Source organism: Lycorma delicatula, chromosome 2 (assembly GCF_047948215.1).
Source record: "Lycorma delicatula isolate Av1 chromosome 2, ASM4794821v1, whole genome shotgun sequence".
Classification (NCBI taxonomy): Eukaryota; Metazoa; Arthropoda; class Insecta; order Hemiptera; family Fulgoridae; genus Lycorma; species Lycorma delicatula.
This window is the reverse complement of record NC_134456.1, coordinates 92997247-93013901: the sequence shown is the minus strand read 5'-3', so window position 1 is coordinate 93013901 and position 16655 is coordinate 92997247. Positions and strand designations below refer to the sequence as shown.

Genomic DNA, 16655 nt, shown 5'->3' with positions numbered 1-16655 from the left:
CAGTAAATACTAAATGTGTTTAATAAATAGACAGATAAATACTACGCAGTTAATGACTGGCCAAAAAGAAATCAGTTTACCCAGGAAATGAAAATGTTGTCAATATTTCCCCTGTCAAAGCAGATCGTATTATTTTACCACTTCTACACAAAACTATGCCTGATGAAGAATTTTATAAAAGCATTAAATTAAGATGGAGAGATGGCTTATTATTTAGCTGAGGTTTTTTTCACAATTAAGTGAGGCCAAATTAAAAGAGGGAATATTCATTGGGCTACAAATAAGCAAATTAATTTGTGAAAATATATTTGACAACAAACTGAATCCTAAACAACTAGCAGCATGGAAGTCATTCAAAGACGTCATTACCATAATTACAAGTGTAATTATAAAGGGGACTTAATATACCAGTTAAGTCCAGTTACTTGAGATTAAAAAAAATGTTAGTGATGGGATTTCTGAATTATTTTTTTGTGCCATTAAGGTTACCAACCAGTGTACTGCTGTAGCTATCAATTACACTTTTGCAAACAAAAATAAAAATATTCATGTCTTTTATTAATATGAACTTCATAAACTGCTATCAAAACTGCTTAATATGAACTGCTATAAAATCCTCCTTTCTGTAGAAAGAGATGTTTGAATTACAAATTTAAATAAATTAAAATCCAAACTACAATATAATCCTGGAATCTTGTATTTGAATTTAATAAACCTAACTGTAACTGGCATATATATATATATATATATATGTATATATATATATATGTATATATATATATATATATATATATATCATTAACTTTTTTTTTGCAATTTCTATTTTTCATTATCATGTCTACTGTAAGAATGTAAATTCAAATCTAACATATGTATTGCCACAACTAATGTTATGCATAAGTGTGAAATATCTAGGAATAAATATAATACATTAAAAAGTAAATAAAAAAAGGCTTAGTAAAATTAAATCAGATTATTTTTCTAAAAACAAAACTATCAAATAATAAACCTAGGTCATTATGGGTATATGCAGTAAATTTATAAGCATGATGAGATAACTTTAGAACTTAAAAAATGGTAGATAAACTATTGAACTATAAGTGTGTGGTTTAATTATTATTTTGGCAATTTAATTCTGTTTCTTATGGAAATTAAAGAAACTTATGAAGATGATATAAGCCATTGATTTCTAATCTGTTTATGCTGTTGAAATTCTATCAAAATGCATTCACCTAGTCCATCATGTAGTTTAGTTAAATATTATACCTATAGTATTCCTTAGAACTTATTATTGAGGTTTTATTGTCTGATTTTTCATATTTAATCATTTTTTACTAAAGCGAGTTGCTTTTCTAAATTAAAACTTACCAATTGTGCATGTATATAAACTTGTTATAAGTTCAGTTTAGTCAATTATTAGTAAATAGCAATAAATAAACGACTGAAAGTATCGCTCACAAAAGGTTAGAATCCTTTAATTAATAACGTAATTCCAGCTGACCAGCACATCAACTTTAGAAACAATTTTACTCTTCTTCAGCTAAACTGATTATTTAAATTCATGACTTACCTAGAGCTTTTGGTATGTCATGAATAACAAAATGATCATATTTTAAAATTCAGGCCATCTTCTATAGTTCATGTAATCGTTTATACAATTGTTTTTGAAGTACGGATATTAAATTAAGTACGGATGTTGAGTTGTCAGTAAATTCAAATCTAAAAACTAAATTAAATTTCAAGAAAACTAAATTAAATTTCGAGAGGTGTTCCTTAGTTCTATACTTTCACCATTGTTAATTTTAATTTATATTTCAGATCTCCCAAAGTATTAGTATTTCTAACAAAATGAATATATTTGGCATTGTGTTGGGATTGCACATAGTTAACCAATCTATGAACGTTTTCGGTTTTTTCCCTTCTCAATACGTGCAATTTTTCTCTACCATAATTTTAATTCATTATTCAGATCTACCTGGCAACCACTTCTTATGTCACTGGCATAGAATTCTGTGAGCAAAGTGAGTGCGGAAATTTGAGACGGCAGGGGAAGAAGATCTGGGATTGTAGGTAAAAGGCACTGAAAGCCTTTCAATATTTCCTTGTGTTTCAAGAAACGTGAATCTAGTTGGGACATGAAGGTATTAACTAAAGTTCTGGTGTCACTGATAAATCCAAGTTTACACGTTTTTTTTGCTCGCGCTGTCACGCGAGGGATTTGAATGGAGGACCCCACCCTATTCAAGATTAGCACAAATGAAAATTTTAGAAAATTCTTCAAAATGTTTACATATACTCGTACATTTCATTTTACTGTTAATATCTTCAGCAAGGTTTACTGCTTCCACGAGATCAATAGTTGAATTCTGCAGGAATTTACACAATGAGAGAGACTTAAAGAAATCAGTCTCTGAATATAAAACAGCGATGTCACAAATTGACAGTCAGTCAAAGTACATAAAAATGAATTTCCTTGTGAGGACGAGTCTTTGTCATTCCATTCTGACGTGCTTTGTACGGTTGCTAATAGGGCCATACAATTCCACCACTGCGGCCACGGAATTATATCTTAACAACCAACGTGTTGCACAAAGTTGAACGAGTTTTTCACGGCGTGAAGTTGTAGTTTGTACATTTCACTTATCGCCGATTTTAAAACATGTTGCCTTTTAGAGGTATTAAAAAATTTGTAGACTCGATATCACCCATACAGTTTCTAATGGCCGTTACTTCACAAGCACTGGATGCATCTAAGTTGAGGCTGTGTGCTGAGCAATGAACATATAAAGCTAACGGAATTATTTCCTTTACATTTGCCTGGACTCCGTTTATATTTCCTGAGATGGACATAGCTCGTCATACCCTTGACCTTGAATCTTATTTACGTTTACATTTAATGAACGCAATTTGTCCAATATCGCATTGAGGTTCCTTTTCCGGCCACATCATATAATGGCACGGATTGTGGAAAGTTATCCTTCACAGTGAAATTTTCTCTATCAACATAACGAACACGCAATGATAATTGTTCTAAGCCTGATATTGTTCTAAGACGAGAATAGAGAAACAACTGGAGACATTAATCAGGTCGTTGCACAATTCAATATTTAATTCTGTATTCTAGAACTGGTGTACTGCGCATTTTCAACACTACACATCAACATATTTTTTAATACAGTATCAGTTTTACTTCGAAAGCGAACAAGTGCCCTGAAATTGCAATCATTTTCTTCTGTCTGGTTCTTGGTCGATTTCGACCTCTATTCGTACCAAATCCCTGTTGGCCTTGCAGAGCGGTACATTGATTCCCACAAAATAAAATACTCTTAATAACAGAAATAAGTTTTTTCCTGTTCTCCAGTTTCTTTTGAGTTGTTACAGTATCTATTAGCACATTTATTGACTTTCTTCCCACATGAAATTTTTGTCAAAGTACCGGGTACCTGTAAACTTTCTTTGTGATAAGGACACATCTTATGTTCTGAAAATCGCTCGACGGCATCCTTCCAATTGTCAAATTTCTCACTACAAAGTTGGCCTAAGGGTTGCTTGCCAGATTAAACCTAAATTTGACTTGCCTAGATTTGTAATATCGTCATAATGTGCTCTTTGATTTTTTATATATTTCAATTAGTTTATCTCATTTGATAAAACTGAGTGCTTTTTCCATATCTTCCCCTCAGTTCAAGCAGTATATCTCTCGTATTGCCACAATAAAAACAGGTATATTAATTTTTCACTTTACACTACCTACCCTAGGTCTTTCTAGTAGCTGTCATATATATTTAGCACCTGAGGTAAAAAGGCATGAGAGTCAAGAAATGGTTGGAGAATATGAATTTCACTGCTGTTATCTTCTTGTACTACTCATAAAATTTAACAGGATGGAAAAGATAATTATTTCTACTAATACTTGCATCTGGAGGGTGCATTTTTTCAATTACCAAATGATTAAGTGCCACTCATTATAAAAATGTATTAATCCCTTCTTCTAGATACTAAAAATATCCTATTTAAACAATTAGATTAACCTGAAAATTATGAAGAAGAAATAATACAGAGCCAAACAGATAAGCTGTCAAGCAAGAAAGCTGATGCCAATTATCATTTTGAATCTAAATTTTCCAAAAATTATGACCCTTGACATGCTTTTTGTATTAATGTATGTATTAATATATTTAGTCATGAGGAAATAAATGAGAAAATTAATATTTTCTGGCTAAGTACCTCTTTTCTAATTTTTTAGCTTTTCCATTTTTTAGCTGCATAAAAAAAATACAATGGAATAATAAACAATTAGGGATCTCTCTTCTCAATATGTATGTCTCATTAATAGGATGATCTGAATATTAAAAAAATAATCATTTTAAAGGATGTGTAGCTAAGATAATTAATAAATAACAATGAAGAAAAACTTTATCAGATAATTTTTTTTTATTACCTGTAATTCATCTAATTTTTTCTTTAGTCTTTCAATTTCACTTTTCAAAGCAGCATTTTCTTTTTTTAAATCACCTCCTGCTCGACTTAAATAAGTGGCTAATGAACTCAGTTCTTTCTACAAAGAAACCACAACAAACATCATTAATTTTATTCTTCATATAAAGATGAAAACTATGTGTTTTAATCCAGTAAATAGAAAATTTATTTATATTAAACAGGAAACTTGGAGTTGCAAGTTAAATAAAAATGATAAATGTACAATACAATAGCCATAAAAAATAACAAAATTGATAATTTTCCTTATTACATTATGAAGAAATCGATGTAAATAATCAGCAAAACTTTTTTTAGTTAACTACTGGCAAGATCATTTCCAAAAAATTCCATCATTCAATTTAATTACTGAACCAAATAAAAACTACAATGAGTTATTTAAATATTGTGTTCTGTAGGAATCAATTTCAGTAATTTAACTGTAACTACTTTGGTCATACTCTAAGGTAAAGTGTTTCTTTCATGTATTCCAGAGGTTAAGGGACCATTAAATTAGTATGCTTTTATACCTTCATGTTATTTTATACCCTCTTGTACAATTACCATTAGTTGCAGAAAGGAATTGAAAGATGTCAGTTAATATTTTCAAATTAACATTTTCAAAAGAATGGTTTTATAATGGTTAATTCAAAATATTTTTTGTTTGTCATGATAAATACCAATAATAAGTACCAGTACCATGATGCAGTAATAAGTACCACTTTTATCCACTTGTCTGTTGGGACTTAAAAAATGTAATGCAATTGAGATTTCATGCGTAGAAATAATCTGATCTAACTTAAGTAAAATCTTAAAAGAAATGTTTTTTTTTGTTATGGCTTAATCTTGTCAGAGGGCTCGTAAGTTTATAACTTATGTAGGCAAATATTTTGTCAAAGTTTCATTGAGGTTTTAGTAATTTACTCTGGAAATATATATATAAAAAACAAAACAATTAAGCTAATTGTATCTCTCCCCTAAGTCAGACCGATTAAAAATTTTAGTACTTAAAACATATAGTAGTGCTTCACTATACCAAATTTTAAGTTCCTACCACTATTTCCAAAAAAGTTGAAATTTAAAAATGGTAGTAAATAACTGATTAATTATGTTCAAAATTTTACAACATCAATGATCCAAATGTAGAAATATTTGAACCAAATGTCATGTTTTAATGATCAGGCAGTCAATAAATTATTGTCAAAATGTTGTTTAACAAGCATTAGTATATACATACATCATTCCAGAATTTTCCATGGGTTTTTGTATTTTTCATCTGGAGTGGTCATGAAACAATGAAATTTACAAACCCATCCCCCAGATCTAAAATTTTGAAGATCACCATACTTTCTTTTATAGCAATAGCTGCTGCAGCAGCTAAATAGCTATTTCTGGGAAAGTAAAAATTACTGACTAATAAGTTTGCTTTCATCTTCTTCCAGTATATCTGAAAGTGTATTGTATTGTATTGAAAGTGTATTTAATTTATTTTATCATCTGAATGAAAATAGCATTAGTTGTACAACATGGATTCAGGTAATGAAATATACAAAATGTGCATTAGCTAATTACATGGAAAAGTTAAAAAGTTTAATGTATTTAGGAGAAAAAGCTCTTTCAGTCTTTACATATGCTTGCGATGAATATCCAACAATACATCAAATATACACCACCCTTAAAACAATGTATAAGAAAAATTATCTTAAGCTGAGGTTTTGTATTACTGTTTTTTCATATGTCATGAGCAAACTATGAGCTAATTCAATTTATTCATTCCAAAAAGCAAATAATTTTTACCTAACAGGTAAGTTTATAAATTGCATAATGCAGTGGCAAATCTTTTGAGCTTCTAGTTCCGCTTTCTTTTTTTCAGCTTCACCTAGTTGATCCTTTAAACTGTCATTGTCTCTTACAACATCATCAACATCATGCAAACTATCTAAGGCTTCTTCCAACATGTTTTCTCTTTCTTGATCTGCTACCTAAAACAAAATGATTTCTTTCTAATTTAAATCTTTTAATTAGAAAAAAGTTTTGCCAAAATTAAAAAAAAAAATTCAAGAAAATAGAATTGAAATTTAAACAAAGATCTAGTTACAATTTTTCAAGATTTTAAAAGTTATATAAATAAATATTCTTTTTTTTTTAGCAAAAAAAAATATTCACATGGAAGATGAAAATAGCAAACTGCAGTACAATAAGGATGAAGATTATTAATCATTGCTCTGATGCAATGAATAATGTGGAGTCATTATTGTGAAAGATTCATTTTAAAATGAATGATAATGAAATGTAATAGAAAACAGGATATGAGAAATTAGAAATTGAAAAATACAATATTACAAAATTTGCAAAATTTTGTTATTTAGATAGTAAAATCAAAGTGTGTCATACATTAACACTGTATCAAATATATGATTAGAGATCAGAAATTCTTAAAAATGTTTCTATGAAGTGTAGCATCTCATGACAATGAAACAAGGACTATGAGGAAATGGACAAAGAAAACAGTGGTAGAAGTTTTTGAAATTTGGTATTGTAGGAGAGTGTTGAAAATTATCTACGTAATTTTCAACTCTCTTCTACCAAAGTAATGGGAAACCATAATTACAGTCTTTTTTAAAAAAACTTTTCTTGTAATTAAGTCAGTCACCCAGGGTTTTGTAAATTAAATGAAGGAAGTGTACACAATAAAATCAGTAAAGCAAGACAAAAAACTAAAATCTGTTTTGATAAATGAGGATGCTGGATGTAGGTCAAATGTCAAGGTTAAGAAATAAATATAGAATTGAAAACAGTGGAAAAGTGCATCAAAGAAGTCAAATGATTATTAAAAACGTATCAGTGCTATTAACAGTTATATCTTAAAAGTTAATACTTAAACATATGCAAAAAATTATTTTATAGATGATTGCTTACACCAAGTAATACACCAAACAGGGTTTCTAACGGAATGTAGTTTCCTGCAACACAATGATATTTATTTTACCTTACATTATTTTTGTAGTGATAATCAATTTACCAATGCATATAAATTAATTGGCAATACTAGTCTACAGATTGGAAATAAAACGCTATCAAATTTCACTGGATTAATTTTTATGAATCTTTACCAACTTCTAAAGTTTCATTCAGTACTATTTTATTTAACTTCGAGTACTACTGTTACACAAACAAGTTTTATGCATTTTTAATAACTAAATAAACTAATTTAATAAAATTATTAACCAAATAATAAACTAATAAACTAAACAACCTATAAACTAATTTTAATCACTAAAATGCTGATGTCTGTTCAAATTTTAATGCCTTTATGTAAAAATAATCTTCACAATATACATATAATCTTTAAGATGATTATTTCAGCGCAAAATTTCAAAGCTTATGTAAGAAAGCCAACCATTTTCCATAGAGATGGGCAGAAAAAATTTGAGTCTGTCACAAAGGAAAAATTAATTAGGTAATAAGAATAAAAATCAAAGTTTTCTAAAATTTGAAAACTGTATTTAAGTCGTATTCAAATGGTTGAAATTTTATTTTCTATATTTGTAAATTTAGAAAATCTGGAGAGAAAATGACCAATCAAGAGAGAAATTCCTTTGAAAAACAAATATTTTTCAATGATATTACTAACAATTGTAATGAAGCAGGAACTCTTTTGAAGCAAAGATCTTAAAACAACTTAAGGTAACAGGTTAGTACTTTATTAAATTCTTATAACCATATTCTTGTAATAAAAAAATAAATTTTTAATTATAAATCAAAGGTTCATGAAAAATAAACTACAAACAATAACAAAAGTTAACTCTCGAGGATAATTGCAAAAAGCAATTTGAGAGAAAATGTTTTTAAACATATCGTGGGAATTTTATTGGTAATTACCTCTATGGCAATTAATTTTATAGTCAATTTTTTCACATAATCTTGGCAAGAGTATTATTATTAATTTATTTTATTTCATTTCTGTTAGTCTCACAACACCTTAGGTCCCAAAAGACATTAATCAACATGTCACAGAGAAGTCTTAAGTGCATGTAAAATTTAAATACAACACATAATAAAATATATACAACAACAAAATAAAACAGTAACATGAAAATGTAAAAAAATATTTCAGAATACAATAATTTTACATAGAGAAATGATAAAAACAAAATATGTCATCAGTAGGGTGCAGCAAGATCAGCTTCACACCAGAACATTGAACTCAAACTTTCAGCTGGTAATTAACTTAAAAGTATAATAGATACATATTTATATTAAGAAGAACGGTCATAATTCCTGTTGTCAGTAAAAAATTTATTTATTGTAAAACATGTTTTTTCTTGAAAGATTTTGATGAATCTTTTTGAAATTATTGATCGAATCAAACGTTCAGAGGAAGCTTATTACACTATTTTTACACTTGCATAAAAAAGTAGTTTTTAAAAAAGCATAAAAAAGCATAAAAACACACTTGCATAAAAAAGCAGCACAGTTTTGTGCTGTGAAAATGAAAATTGAATGGCAGATATTGTAATCATGATTCTCAGATAATGATATAAAATTTAGATGGATGGAACTTACAAAGTATAATTATATTAGTTAAATAGATAAATAAATTTTAATATATTTAATGTCTAAAGCTGGAACTTGCACGATTGTCATGGGCAGACAGAATAAATGAAATCTCTTTTTTATATATTTCGGGTACTTTCCAATTGTCCTGTGGATGAACTCCAAATATTACTTCCAAGTCAATAATAAATACACATAACCATAACGTACCACTACAGAGCTAATGCTAAAATAATGGAACGAGGATAAAATTAGAAAATAAGACTTTTTTTTAGTTTTTTGTTAAGTTAATTACTGTTTGTTTTCTAAATAAAAAAGGAAAAAAACTTTTAATCATTTTTAATTTTTAGAAACAATAAATTAATAAAAAAAGTTCCAGTTTTTCATTCTTTTAAATATAAATTAAAACATTTTATTTTAAAGTTTATCAAGTCCTTATTCTTTTTTTACCAGTGTATTAATAAAATAATTAGCTCTTTTATTATATTTATTAATAGAATCATTTATTGACTAGAAGTTGAAATAATCTTAAAGATTAAAAATATTATACAATTTTACATAAGCTGACAAATAAAAATAAGTATAACAAAAAAAAAAATGATTAAAAATTGTAATTTCTCAATAAAAACTCTTATTCATTACAAACAGGTGTCAAAATAAATAAAAAATTTAAAAGAATAATATTTGGCTGTTAATTAAAATGTTACAGTAATGTTTTTTAAATGTACTGAATGAAAATAATTTTTAAGATTGCATTCACTAATTTAAACACTTACAAACAACGGCAAAAATTATTGAAAAAATTATACACTATGTACTCACATAACTCTTAAGCAATTCTAGTATATGGCATCTTCTTTCATTGTTATCCAAACACCAAGCTCTATTATCAGTACAAGAATTAAACGCCTTTAAGTCTCCCATCACTACGTTTTTTTGTTAACCTCTGCAGAACTTCTTCTGATCTGGTTCTAAACACTCTTTGTTTTTTATCTATAAAGGTTGACATTTTGATGACTGTACCATCAACTTAAATACAAATTACAAAATAAAATGAAAGATTAATATTATCATTCCTGATGTTAAAAATAAACACAACAAATCAGTTTTTAACTGCTAATTTAGATGGAATTAAGAAATTATGAATCTTAAATCTTATAGTCTACATGACTGTAAATGAATGTATTGCAGAGGACATTGTTGTTAAATGGAACAATTGGTGAATCAGCTGTTTTTATTATATAGGTAAAGAAATATGAAGCTTATAAAAACAGTAAAATTATCAATTTCTTTTACTTAAGTTGTTATTATAATTAAAACTAGATAACAACAAAACATGTCAAAGGTTTGTTATGAAAAATACCAACTCGGTAAATAAAACAAAAATATATGTATACATTATTCTATTCAGAAATAAACAAAAGAAAAATCTGTCTTTGTGGTGTAATCCATGAGCAACTGACCAAAAAAATAACAAATAACATTCTGTTTGAATCAGGTTTAATGTGACTTCTCTACTTATGCGAAGTAAGTAATAGGATAAGTATTACTATCAGATGTTACAACAAATTACATACTATGATATTGTAAGTCAGTACTGGCTATACAAACTCATGAAACTATTTAATGAGCCTGTCTAATCATTAATCAAGTATAGAAGATGTGTGTAAATGACTTTTTTCACAATCTGGTATATATATATGTGTGTGTGTAGTGTAGTGTGTCGCGGCTTCGCCCGCGCTGTATGGTTATTTGCGTTTCCCGTCGCGGTAAATTTTTTTTTTAATTTTATGTTTATTAGTCAAGTAACCGGTAGCAGATGCAGCCAGTCGCGTCGCATATACAATAACAGTGGCAATGGCTATATTGGTTAAGGCTATGCCGTACATCGTCGCGCCCTTTAAAAAAATCGAAATTTATCTAAAGAGTAATTGCACGTCAAAATCTAGTGAATATCGTGTTTAGTATAGTCGAAACCTTTCTTCGCTCAATTCAAGGTTAAATTTCGAAAAATCTAGAAATTGTTTTTTAAATATTCACAAAGAGATTAAAAGACTCAAAAAATCAAGTAGATAACTAACTTCATTTGCTGCCGAGAAAAAAAATAGTAAATTTAATTCTTATTCCATTTTAATCCTTTAACTCGGAATTTTCGGCGTTCTTACACTGCAAGAAAAACGAGTACAAATTTTCATAAAGTTATTTGAATTAGTTTACGCTGGCCGTTGATTATGAATGTTTCGCGACATGTTCTATATATATATATATATACTAGAGCAGACCCTTTCTTTTTCCTCTTTAGTCTCCGGAAATTACCATTCATGTATTACTTCAGAGGGTGAATGAGGATGATATATGTATGAGTTTAAATGAAGTTTAGTCTTATACAGTAACAGTTCGACCATTCCTGAGATGTGTGGTTAATTGAAACCCAACCATTTACGAAAACCGGTATCCACGATCTAGTATTCAAATCCGTATAAAAGTAAAGTAAAGTTACCTTTACTAAAAAGTAAGTTAATAAGTAAAAGTAAGTAAGTTGCCTTTAGAACTTAACGCTGAAACTCCCGACTTCCAAATCAGCTGATTTGGGAAGACGCGTTCATCACCACTAGACCAACCGGGTGGGTAATACTAGCAGACATTTTTTTTTTTTTTTTTTAAATACATTATTCCTTCAGAGGATGAGATGAATGATTTGTTGTAGCGCGTGTGAAAATGCCATGCCTGGCCGGGATTCGAACCAGAGACCATCGCATGAAAGGCCGAGACGCTACCACACGCGCCACGGAGGCCGGCCATACTAGTAGTCCCGTCGCGGTCAGGGCTCACTTCACTCGTCCTTAAGCCCCCTGTAATCCCCCCTGAGAATAATAATAAATAAAAATTAAAACCCGTCGCGGTCAGGGCTCACTTCACTCGCCCTTAAGCCCCCTGTATCCCCCCTGAGAATAATAATAAATAAAAATTAAAACCCGTTCAATTTATAAAATCTGTCTGTGTATTGTAATTTCTTCACAGCAACAGTTTGGTCAGTATAGGCCTTAATTTTGAGTGGGTTTCAAAACATCTAAGAATGTGGATTTCAAAACAATTGGCCTTCATCTTAAAAATGTTAGTTATAAACTGGTTACTCATATTTCGTACGGGTAAAAATATTTTTTCCAGGTTCTTATAGTTACCTGACAAAACACCCCTTGAAGATGACCGAACATAATTTATTTTTTCTTTTTTTTAAATTACTTTTACGTTAAGCTTTTTACTCAAGTATCCGGAGGCAGATGCAGCCAGTCGTGTCGTACATACAATAATAAAGGCTGAGTTAGTTGAGCCGTCGCGCCGTACCCAGTTGCACCCATTAAAAATCGAAATGAAAAAAAAACCGGAAATGGTTTTTCGATGTTTATCGGAATCGTAAGAGTATTTGCAAGCTCCATTAAAGTGAATATCTCGTTAGGTATATTCGGAATTTTTACGCGGGTTACATTTATAAATATAAAAAATTTCATACAAATCCTTTTTGATTGTTTTAATATTAAGTTTCTATAAATGTGTGATTGTTAATGCGTACAGTGACTGATAATATTTTATTTTTAAATGTTTAGTTTAAAATAACGATAATTATTTAGAAAGATAGTTTACATTCAAAACTCAATATTCTTGTCATTTGTTAGTCATTGCGTTAATCATCAAAAAAAAAAAATATATGTTGATTATTCAGTTTTAAAATCTTTATAAATTCGAAGGCTTTTTTATGCAAATAATGTTTTCATTTTTGAAATAACCTTTTTCAGTACATATTCTAATACACTTCATTGATACAACTATCATTTAAATTCTTGTTGTTTTATAATTTTTTTAAATTATATCTGGGTCAATTTTAGTGACATGTTTTAATACATATAATGTCTAAGAGTAGCAGTTTGATGTTTTCCAATAATAATGTCATTTTTAAATATTTAAAATGAACTTTTTTGTAAAATTAAATTCTTTACTATAAGAATCAGATAATACAAGCATCAAATGGTACAATTTTCTAGTTATTTTGATCGGGTACTCTGTTATGATTATCTGCTCTAAGGCAAGTCCCTAGTTGTATCCATTTTTACAAGTTTAACGTGAGTTCTTAATAAACTCCCATTTCCTTTAAATTGTCTGTAACTTTAATACTTCCAGTCTTTACTTTCTACGTACTCTTCTGAGCTTTATTTTAACAACCACTTGTAAATAACTCTTTTTTTCAAAATAGGCAATCACAACAAATTTAAAATATATATAAGTATAAATTTAATATATATATATATAAGTATAAATAGAACATTTTAATGAATGATTTGATGCGATTTGAAGTATAATTTTGATTGATAGAAGAAATTAATCATAAGAGTGTATTTGAAGAAATTAATCATATTTTTGTAAGAAAAATTTCTGATGTGGACATGGACATGACTTCCTTGTACGCCTATTAAATTACATATACAGATTTTTTTTTTTTAAATGAATCTGATAAACTTGTTTTTTTATTATTATGAATTATTATTTACAAATTTTTTTTACAATCAGAGGTTAATTACTATTACTATAAATTTAAATAAAAAAAAGTTAAAAAAAGAGACGAAGTCTGATTCGGACCGATGCGCCTTCCCCTTATAAGATCCAAATTGAAAATATCGTTGAAAAGCTCTCAATGAAGGCTTATTACTGCATTTAAGGAAAAGTCAAAAATGAAATTTTTTTGGACACTTTTGGTTAAGTCGATTAACATCCTACGGCTAATCGTTTTTGCGTTATGCGATATACATACGTACGTACGTACAGACTTAACGCCGAAACTAGTCAAAATGGATTCAGGGATGATCAAAATGTATATTTCTGCTGAAATCTGAAAACCTAAATTTTTCGCAATCACAATACAGCAAAGTAAAAATTAAGTGAGTTAGAACCAAAAATAAAGAATTACATTTGTTAAAGGTGGGAAATAAATGTAAAAAAAATCGAAATTATTAAGAATTATAAAATTATTATTATTATTAAGAATGTAAAAATGCTCAAAAAACTTTTCTTTAAGATCCGAGGTTTATAATTTTGGAAAATTGCAGACATTTTTTGGTAAGCCTATATGATATAAGCCGATATGATATATGAAAAATACCAAAAAATTAAAAAAAGATACATATATTTTTTAAGAGCGGGGGGTTGATTATTTTGAAAAAAATTTTTTTTATATATTTAAACAATTTAGGTATAAAATATGCCAAAGAAAACTTTTTTCTAAAGTGCCTCGAAGAAAATCGAAATTGGTTTTTTTGCGATATCCTCAGTCCCCTAAAAGAATTTTGAGAAAAAATGAACATGATCAATACCCCATATGTAGATCTTGAGCCAAAATTTGGAGAAAATCGGTTCGGTTAATCTGAAATATAAGGCCAACAGTGTGCGGTACATACGTACGCATCTCGGTAAAATGTTTTTCTGATGAATGAGATGGACACTAAAATGTAAGATTTGAAATACCAGTTACCCTATGTTTTTTTTGTTACCACTCATGGTTTCACCTTTAGGCGTAGAGTTAATAAAAACTGATCTTACATAACCGCAGAATGTTAGCTTTCAAACTGATGGCCTAACAACTTTCAGTTGTTCATCATACGCAAGAATTCTAATATTTTTAACCGATCAGTTCATTCAAGGATCTTTGTTCCAATAAAACAACTGTTCATATCGTCAAAACTAATTTATCAGTTTCAGTCCCTTCTAGTTTCATATATGAGAAAACACTGCGTTAATTTCCCTTAGTGCAATTGGTCTAAGGAGCACTCATGTTAAGTTGATTAGAACCGACGTGCCTTCCATTTAAGATCCAAATATTTTATTAATTAAAATTTTAATTTTAATTTATATTGCAATCAAAAAGGTAGGTGCACAAGCCAAATTCAAAATGTCAACATCCTACGGCTAATCGTTTCTGAGTTATGCGAGATACATACATACGTACGGATGTCACGCCGAAACTAATCAAAATGGAAATTTCTGTTGAAATATAAAAGGTAAAATTTGGTGTTGTTATACGTAAAAAAACCTTTTACATAAATAAATAAATTAAACTGCATGAAAAAAAATTTGTAAATCATGACTACAAAAAAAATTAAGTGTAAGGGAAAATTCTTGTGTAGATATTGCTAAAATTAAATATTATTATTATGGTTTGAAGCATTATTAAAGTTATCAAATATGAATCTTATGTTTAAAATTAATCAATTTTTTGTTAATATGTTATAAACATATTTATTAATAACGTTATTTGTTAATTTACTCTCCTCACAGCATAATAAATACGAGTATCTGTGTTAATGAAACACAGATAATCAGATAGATTTTTATGTTTTTTTTTTTTTATAAATAAAAGATTAAAAAACTTTTGAGTAGTGCGGTTCATGAAAAAAGCTCTTTTTTCTTCAGTTAGTACAGCTGATTTGATGCGCTTTTGCACTTTTCTATTCTAACCTTAACATCATACTACAAATTAACAAATTCAAAAGATTCTACCACTAATTTCTCTTATTCAGATGCAAAATTTTATATATATATATATATTACAAAACGTTAGCTCGTGGAATTGAGCAATTTTTCTGTTATTTGCCACAAGTGTTTTTGACTTTAATTCTGGGTACAAATTCCAGTAAGGCTTAGCACTACTTTAACCATCGTGTGCTTTACTCTTTAATAATCAATTATTTTAAAATAATTTAAAATAAAAAAAAAAAATATTGTTTCATTTTTTTCTCCTGACAAGGTTTCAACAACAGTAAGCTTACAGTAAGCTTTCATGACAATGATTATTTTTATGTTGCATTTTTACTTGTTAAAATGTTATTTAAGAAGAGGTTACAAAGGTACGTGTTGAAAAGTACAAGTATTTTTTTTATTGTACTATTATAAAATTATAATTTTACAAAATTACTTTTATAAAAATGAAAATAATTACTTTTTACTGAAAGCTTGACATCTGTCAGGGGTATTTTCATATTCCTCTGTCAACTTGCCAGGGGAATCATACAAATCAATCTTTTCTGAATAAAAGAGGGTAAAGAAGGTGAGTAAATGAAGTTATTTAAGAAAAGAGCAGTAAGTAATAAGAGTAAGTAGTAGTAGTAGTAATTGTTAACAGAATTCTCAATTGGAAGATACTGGAGAGAAGAACAGAAATTAATCTGAAGACTAATGGTCAAACTCTTAAGAGTTAATAAAAAAAGTCAGTAAAAATCTTCTATGGTAATTTAAGTTATGTCAGTAAATCTTCTAAGGCAATTTATGTTATGAATTGTAATTTGTATCAGCAATGTGATTACAAGTTACACTTTAAAAATCACTTTTACAGTTTGCATGCAATGCTCTACCAAGATTGTGTCAGAAACTACTTCCACTGGGTAGTACTTCTTTTGGATAACATTCAAACATTTAATCATCTCAACTAAAGTTAAATGCAAATATTAATTTTTTTTTTTAATATAAAAAATCATACATGTATTTGTGTTTATTTATGATAAAATAAATTTAATTTTTAAAACCAAAGTTTCCTCCAAAAACAAATATCATTAAATCAAACGACAAGATAAAATTAA

At 28.4% G+C, this 16655-nt stretch overlaps 1 protein-coding gene across 1 annotated transcript in view; it reads right to left on the bottom strand.

The window, feature by feature from the left end:
• LOC142320220 (stalled ribosome sensor GCN1-like) overlaps positions 1-6387 on the bottom strand; it is a 41175-nt gene extending 34788 nt beyond the window's left edge. The window contains exons 1-2 of the mRNA XM_075357913.1: positions 6274-6387; positions 4442-4558 (exon numbers count right to left, since the gene is read on the bottom strand). The gene's annotated coding sequence lies outside the window, so the exon portion shown is untranslated. The remainder of the gene's footprint in view (positions 1-4441; positions 4559-6273) is intronic.
• Positions 6388-16655: the final 10268 nt, after the last annotated feature.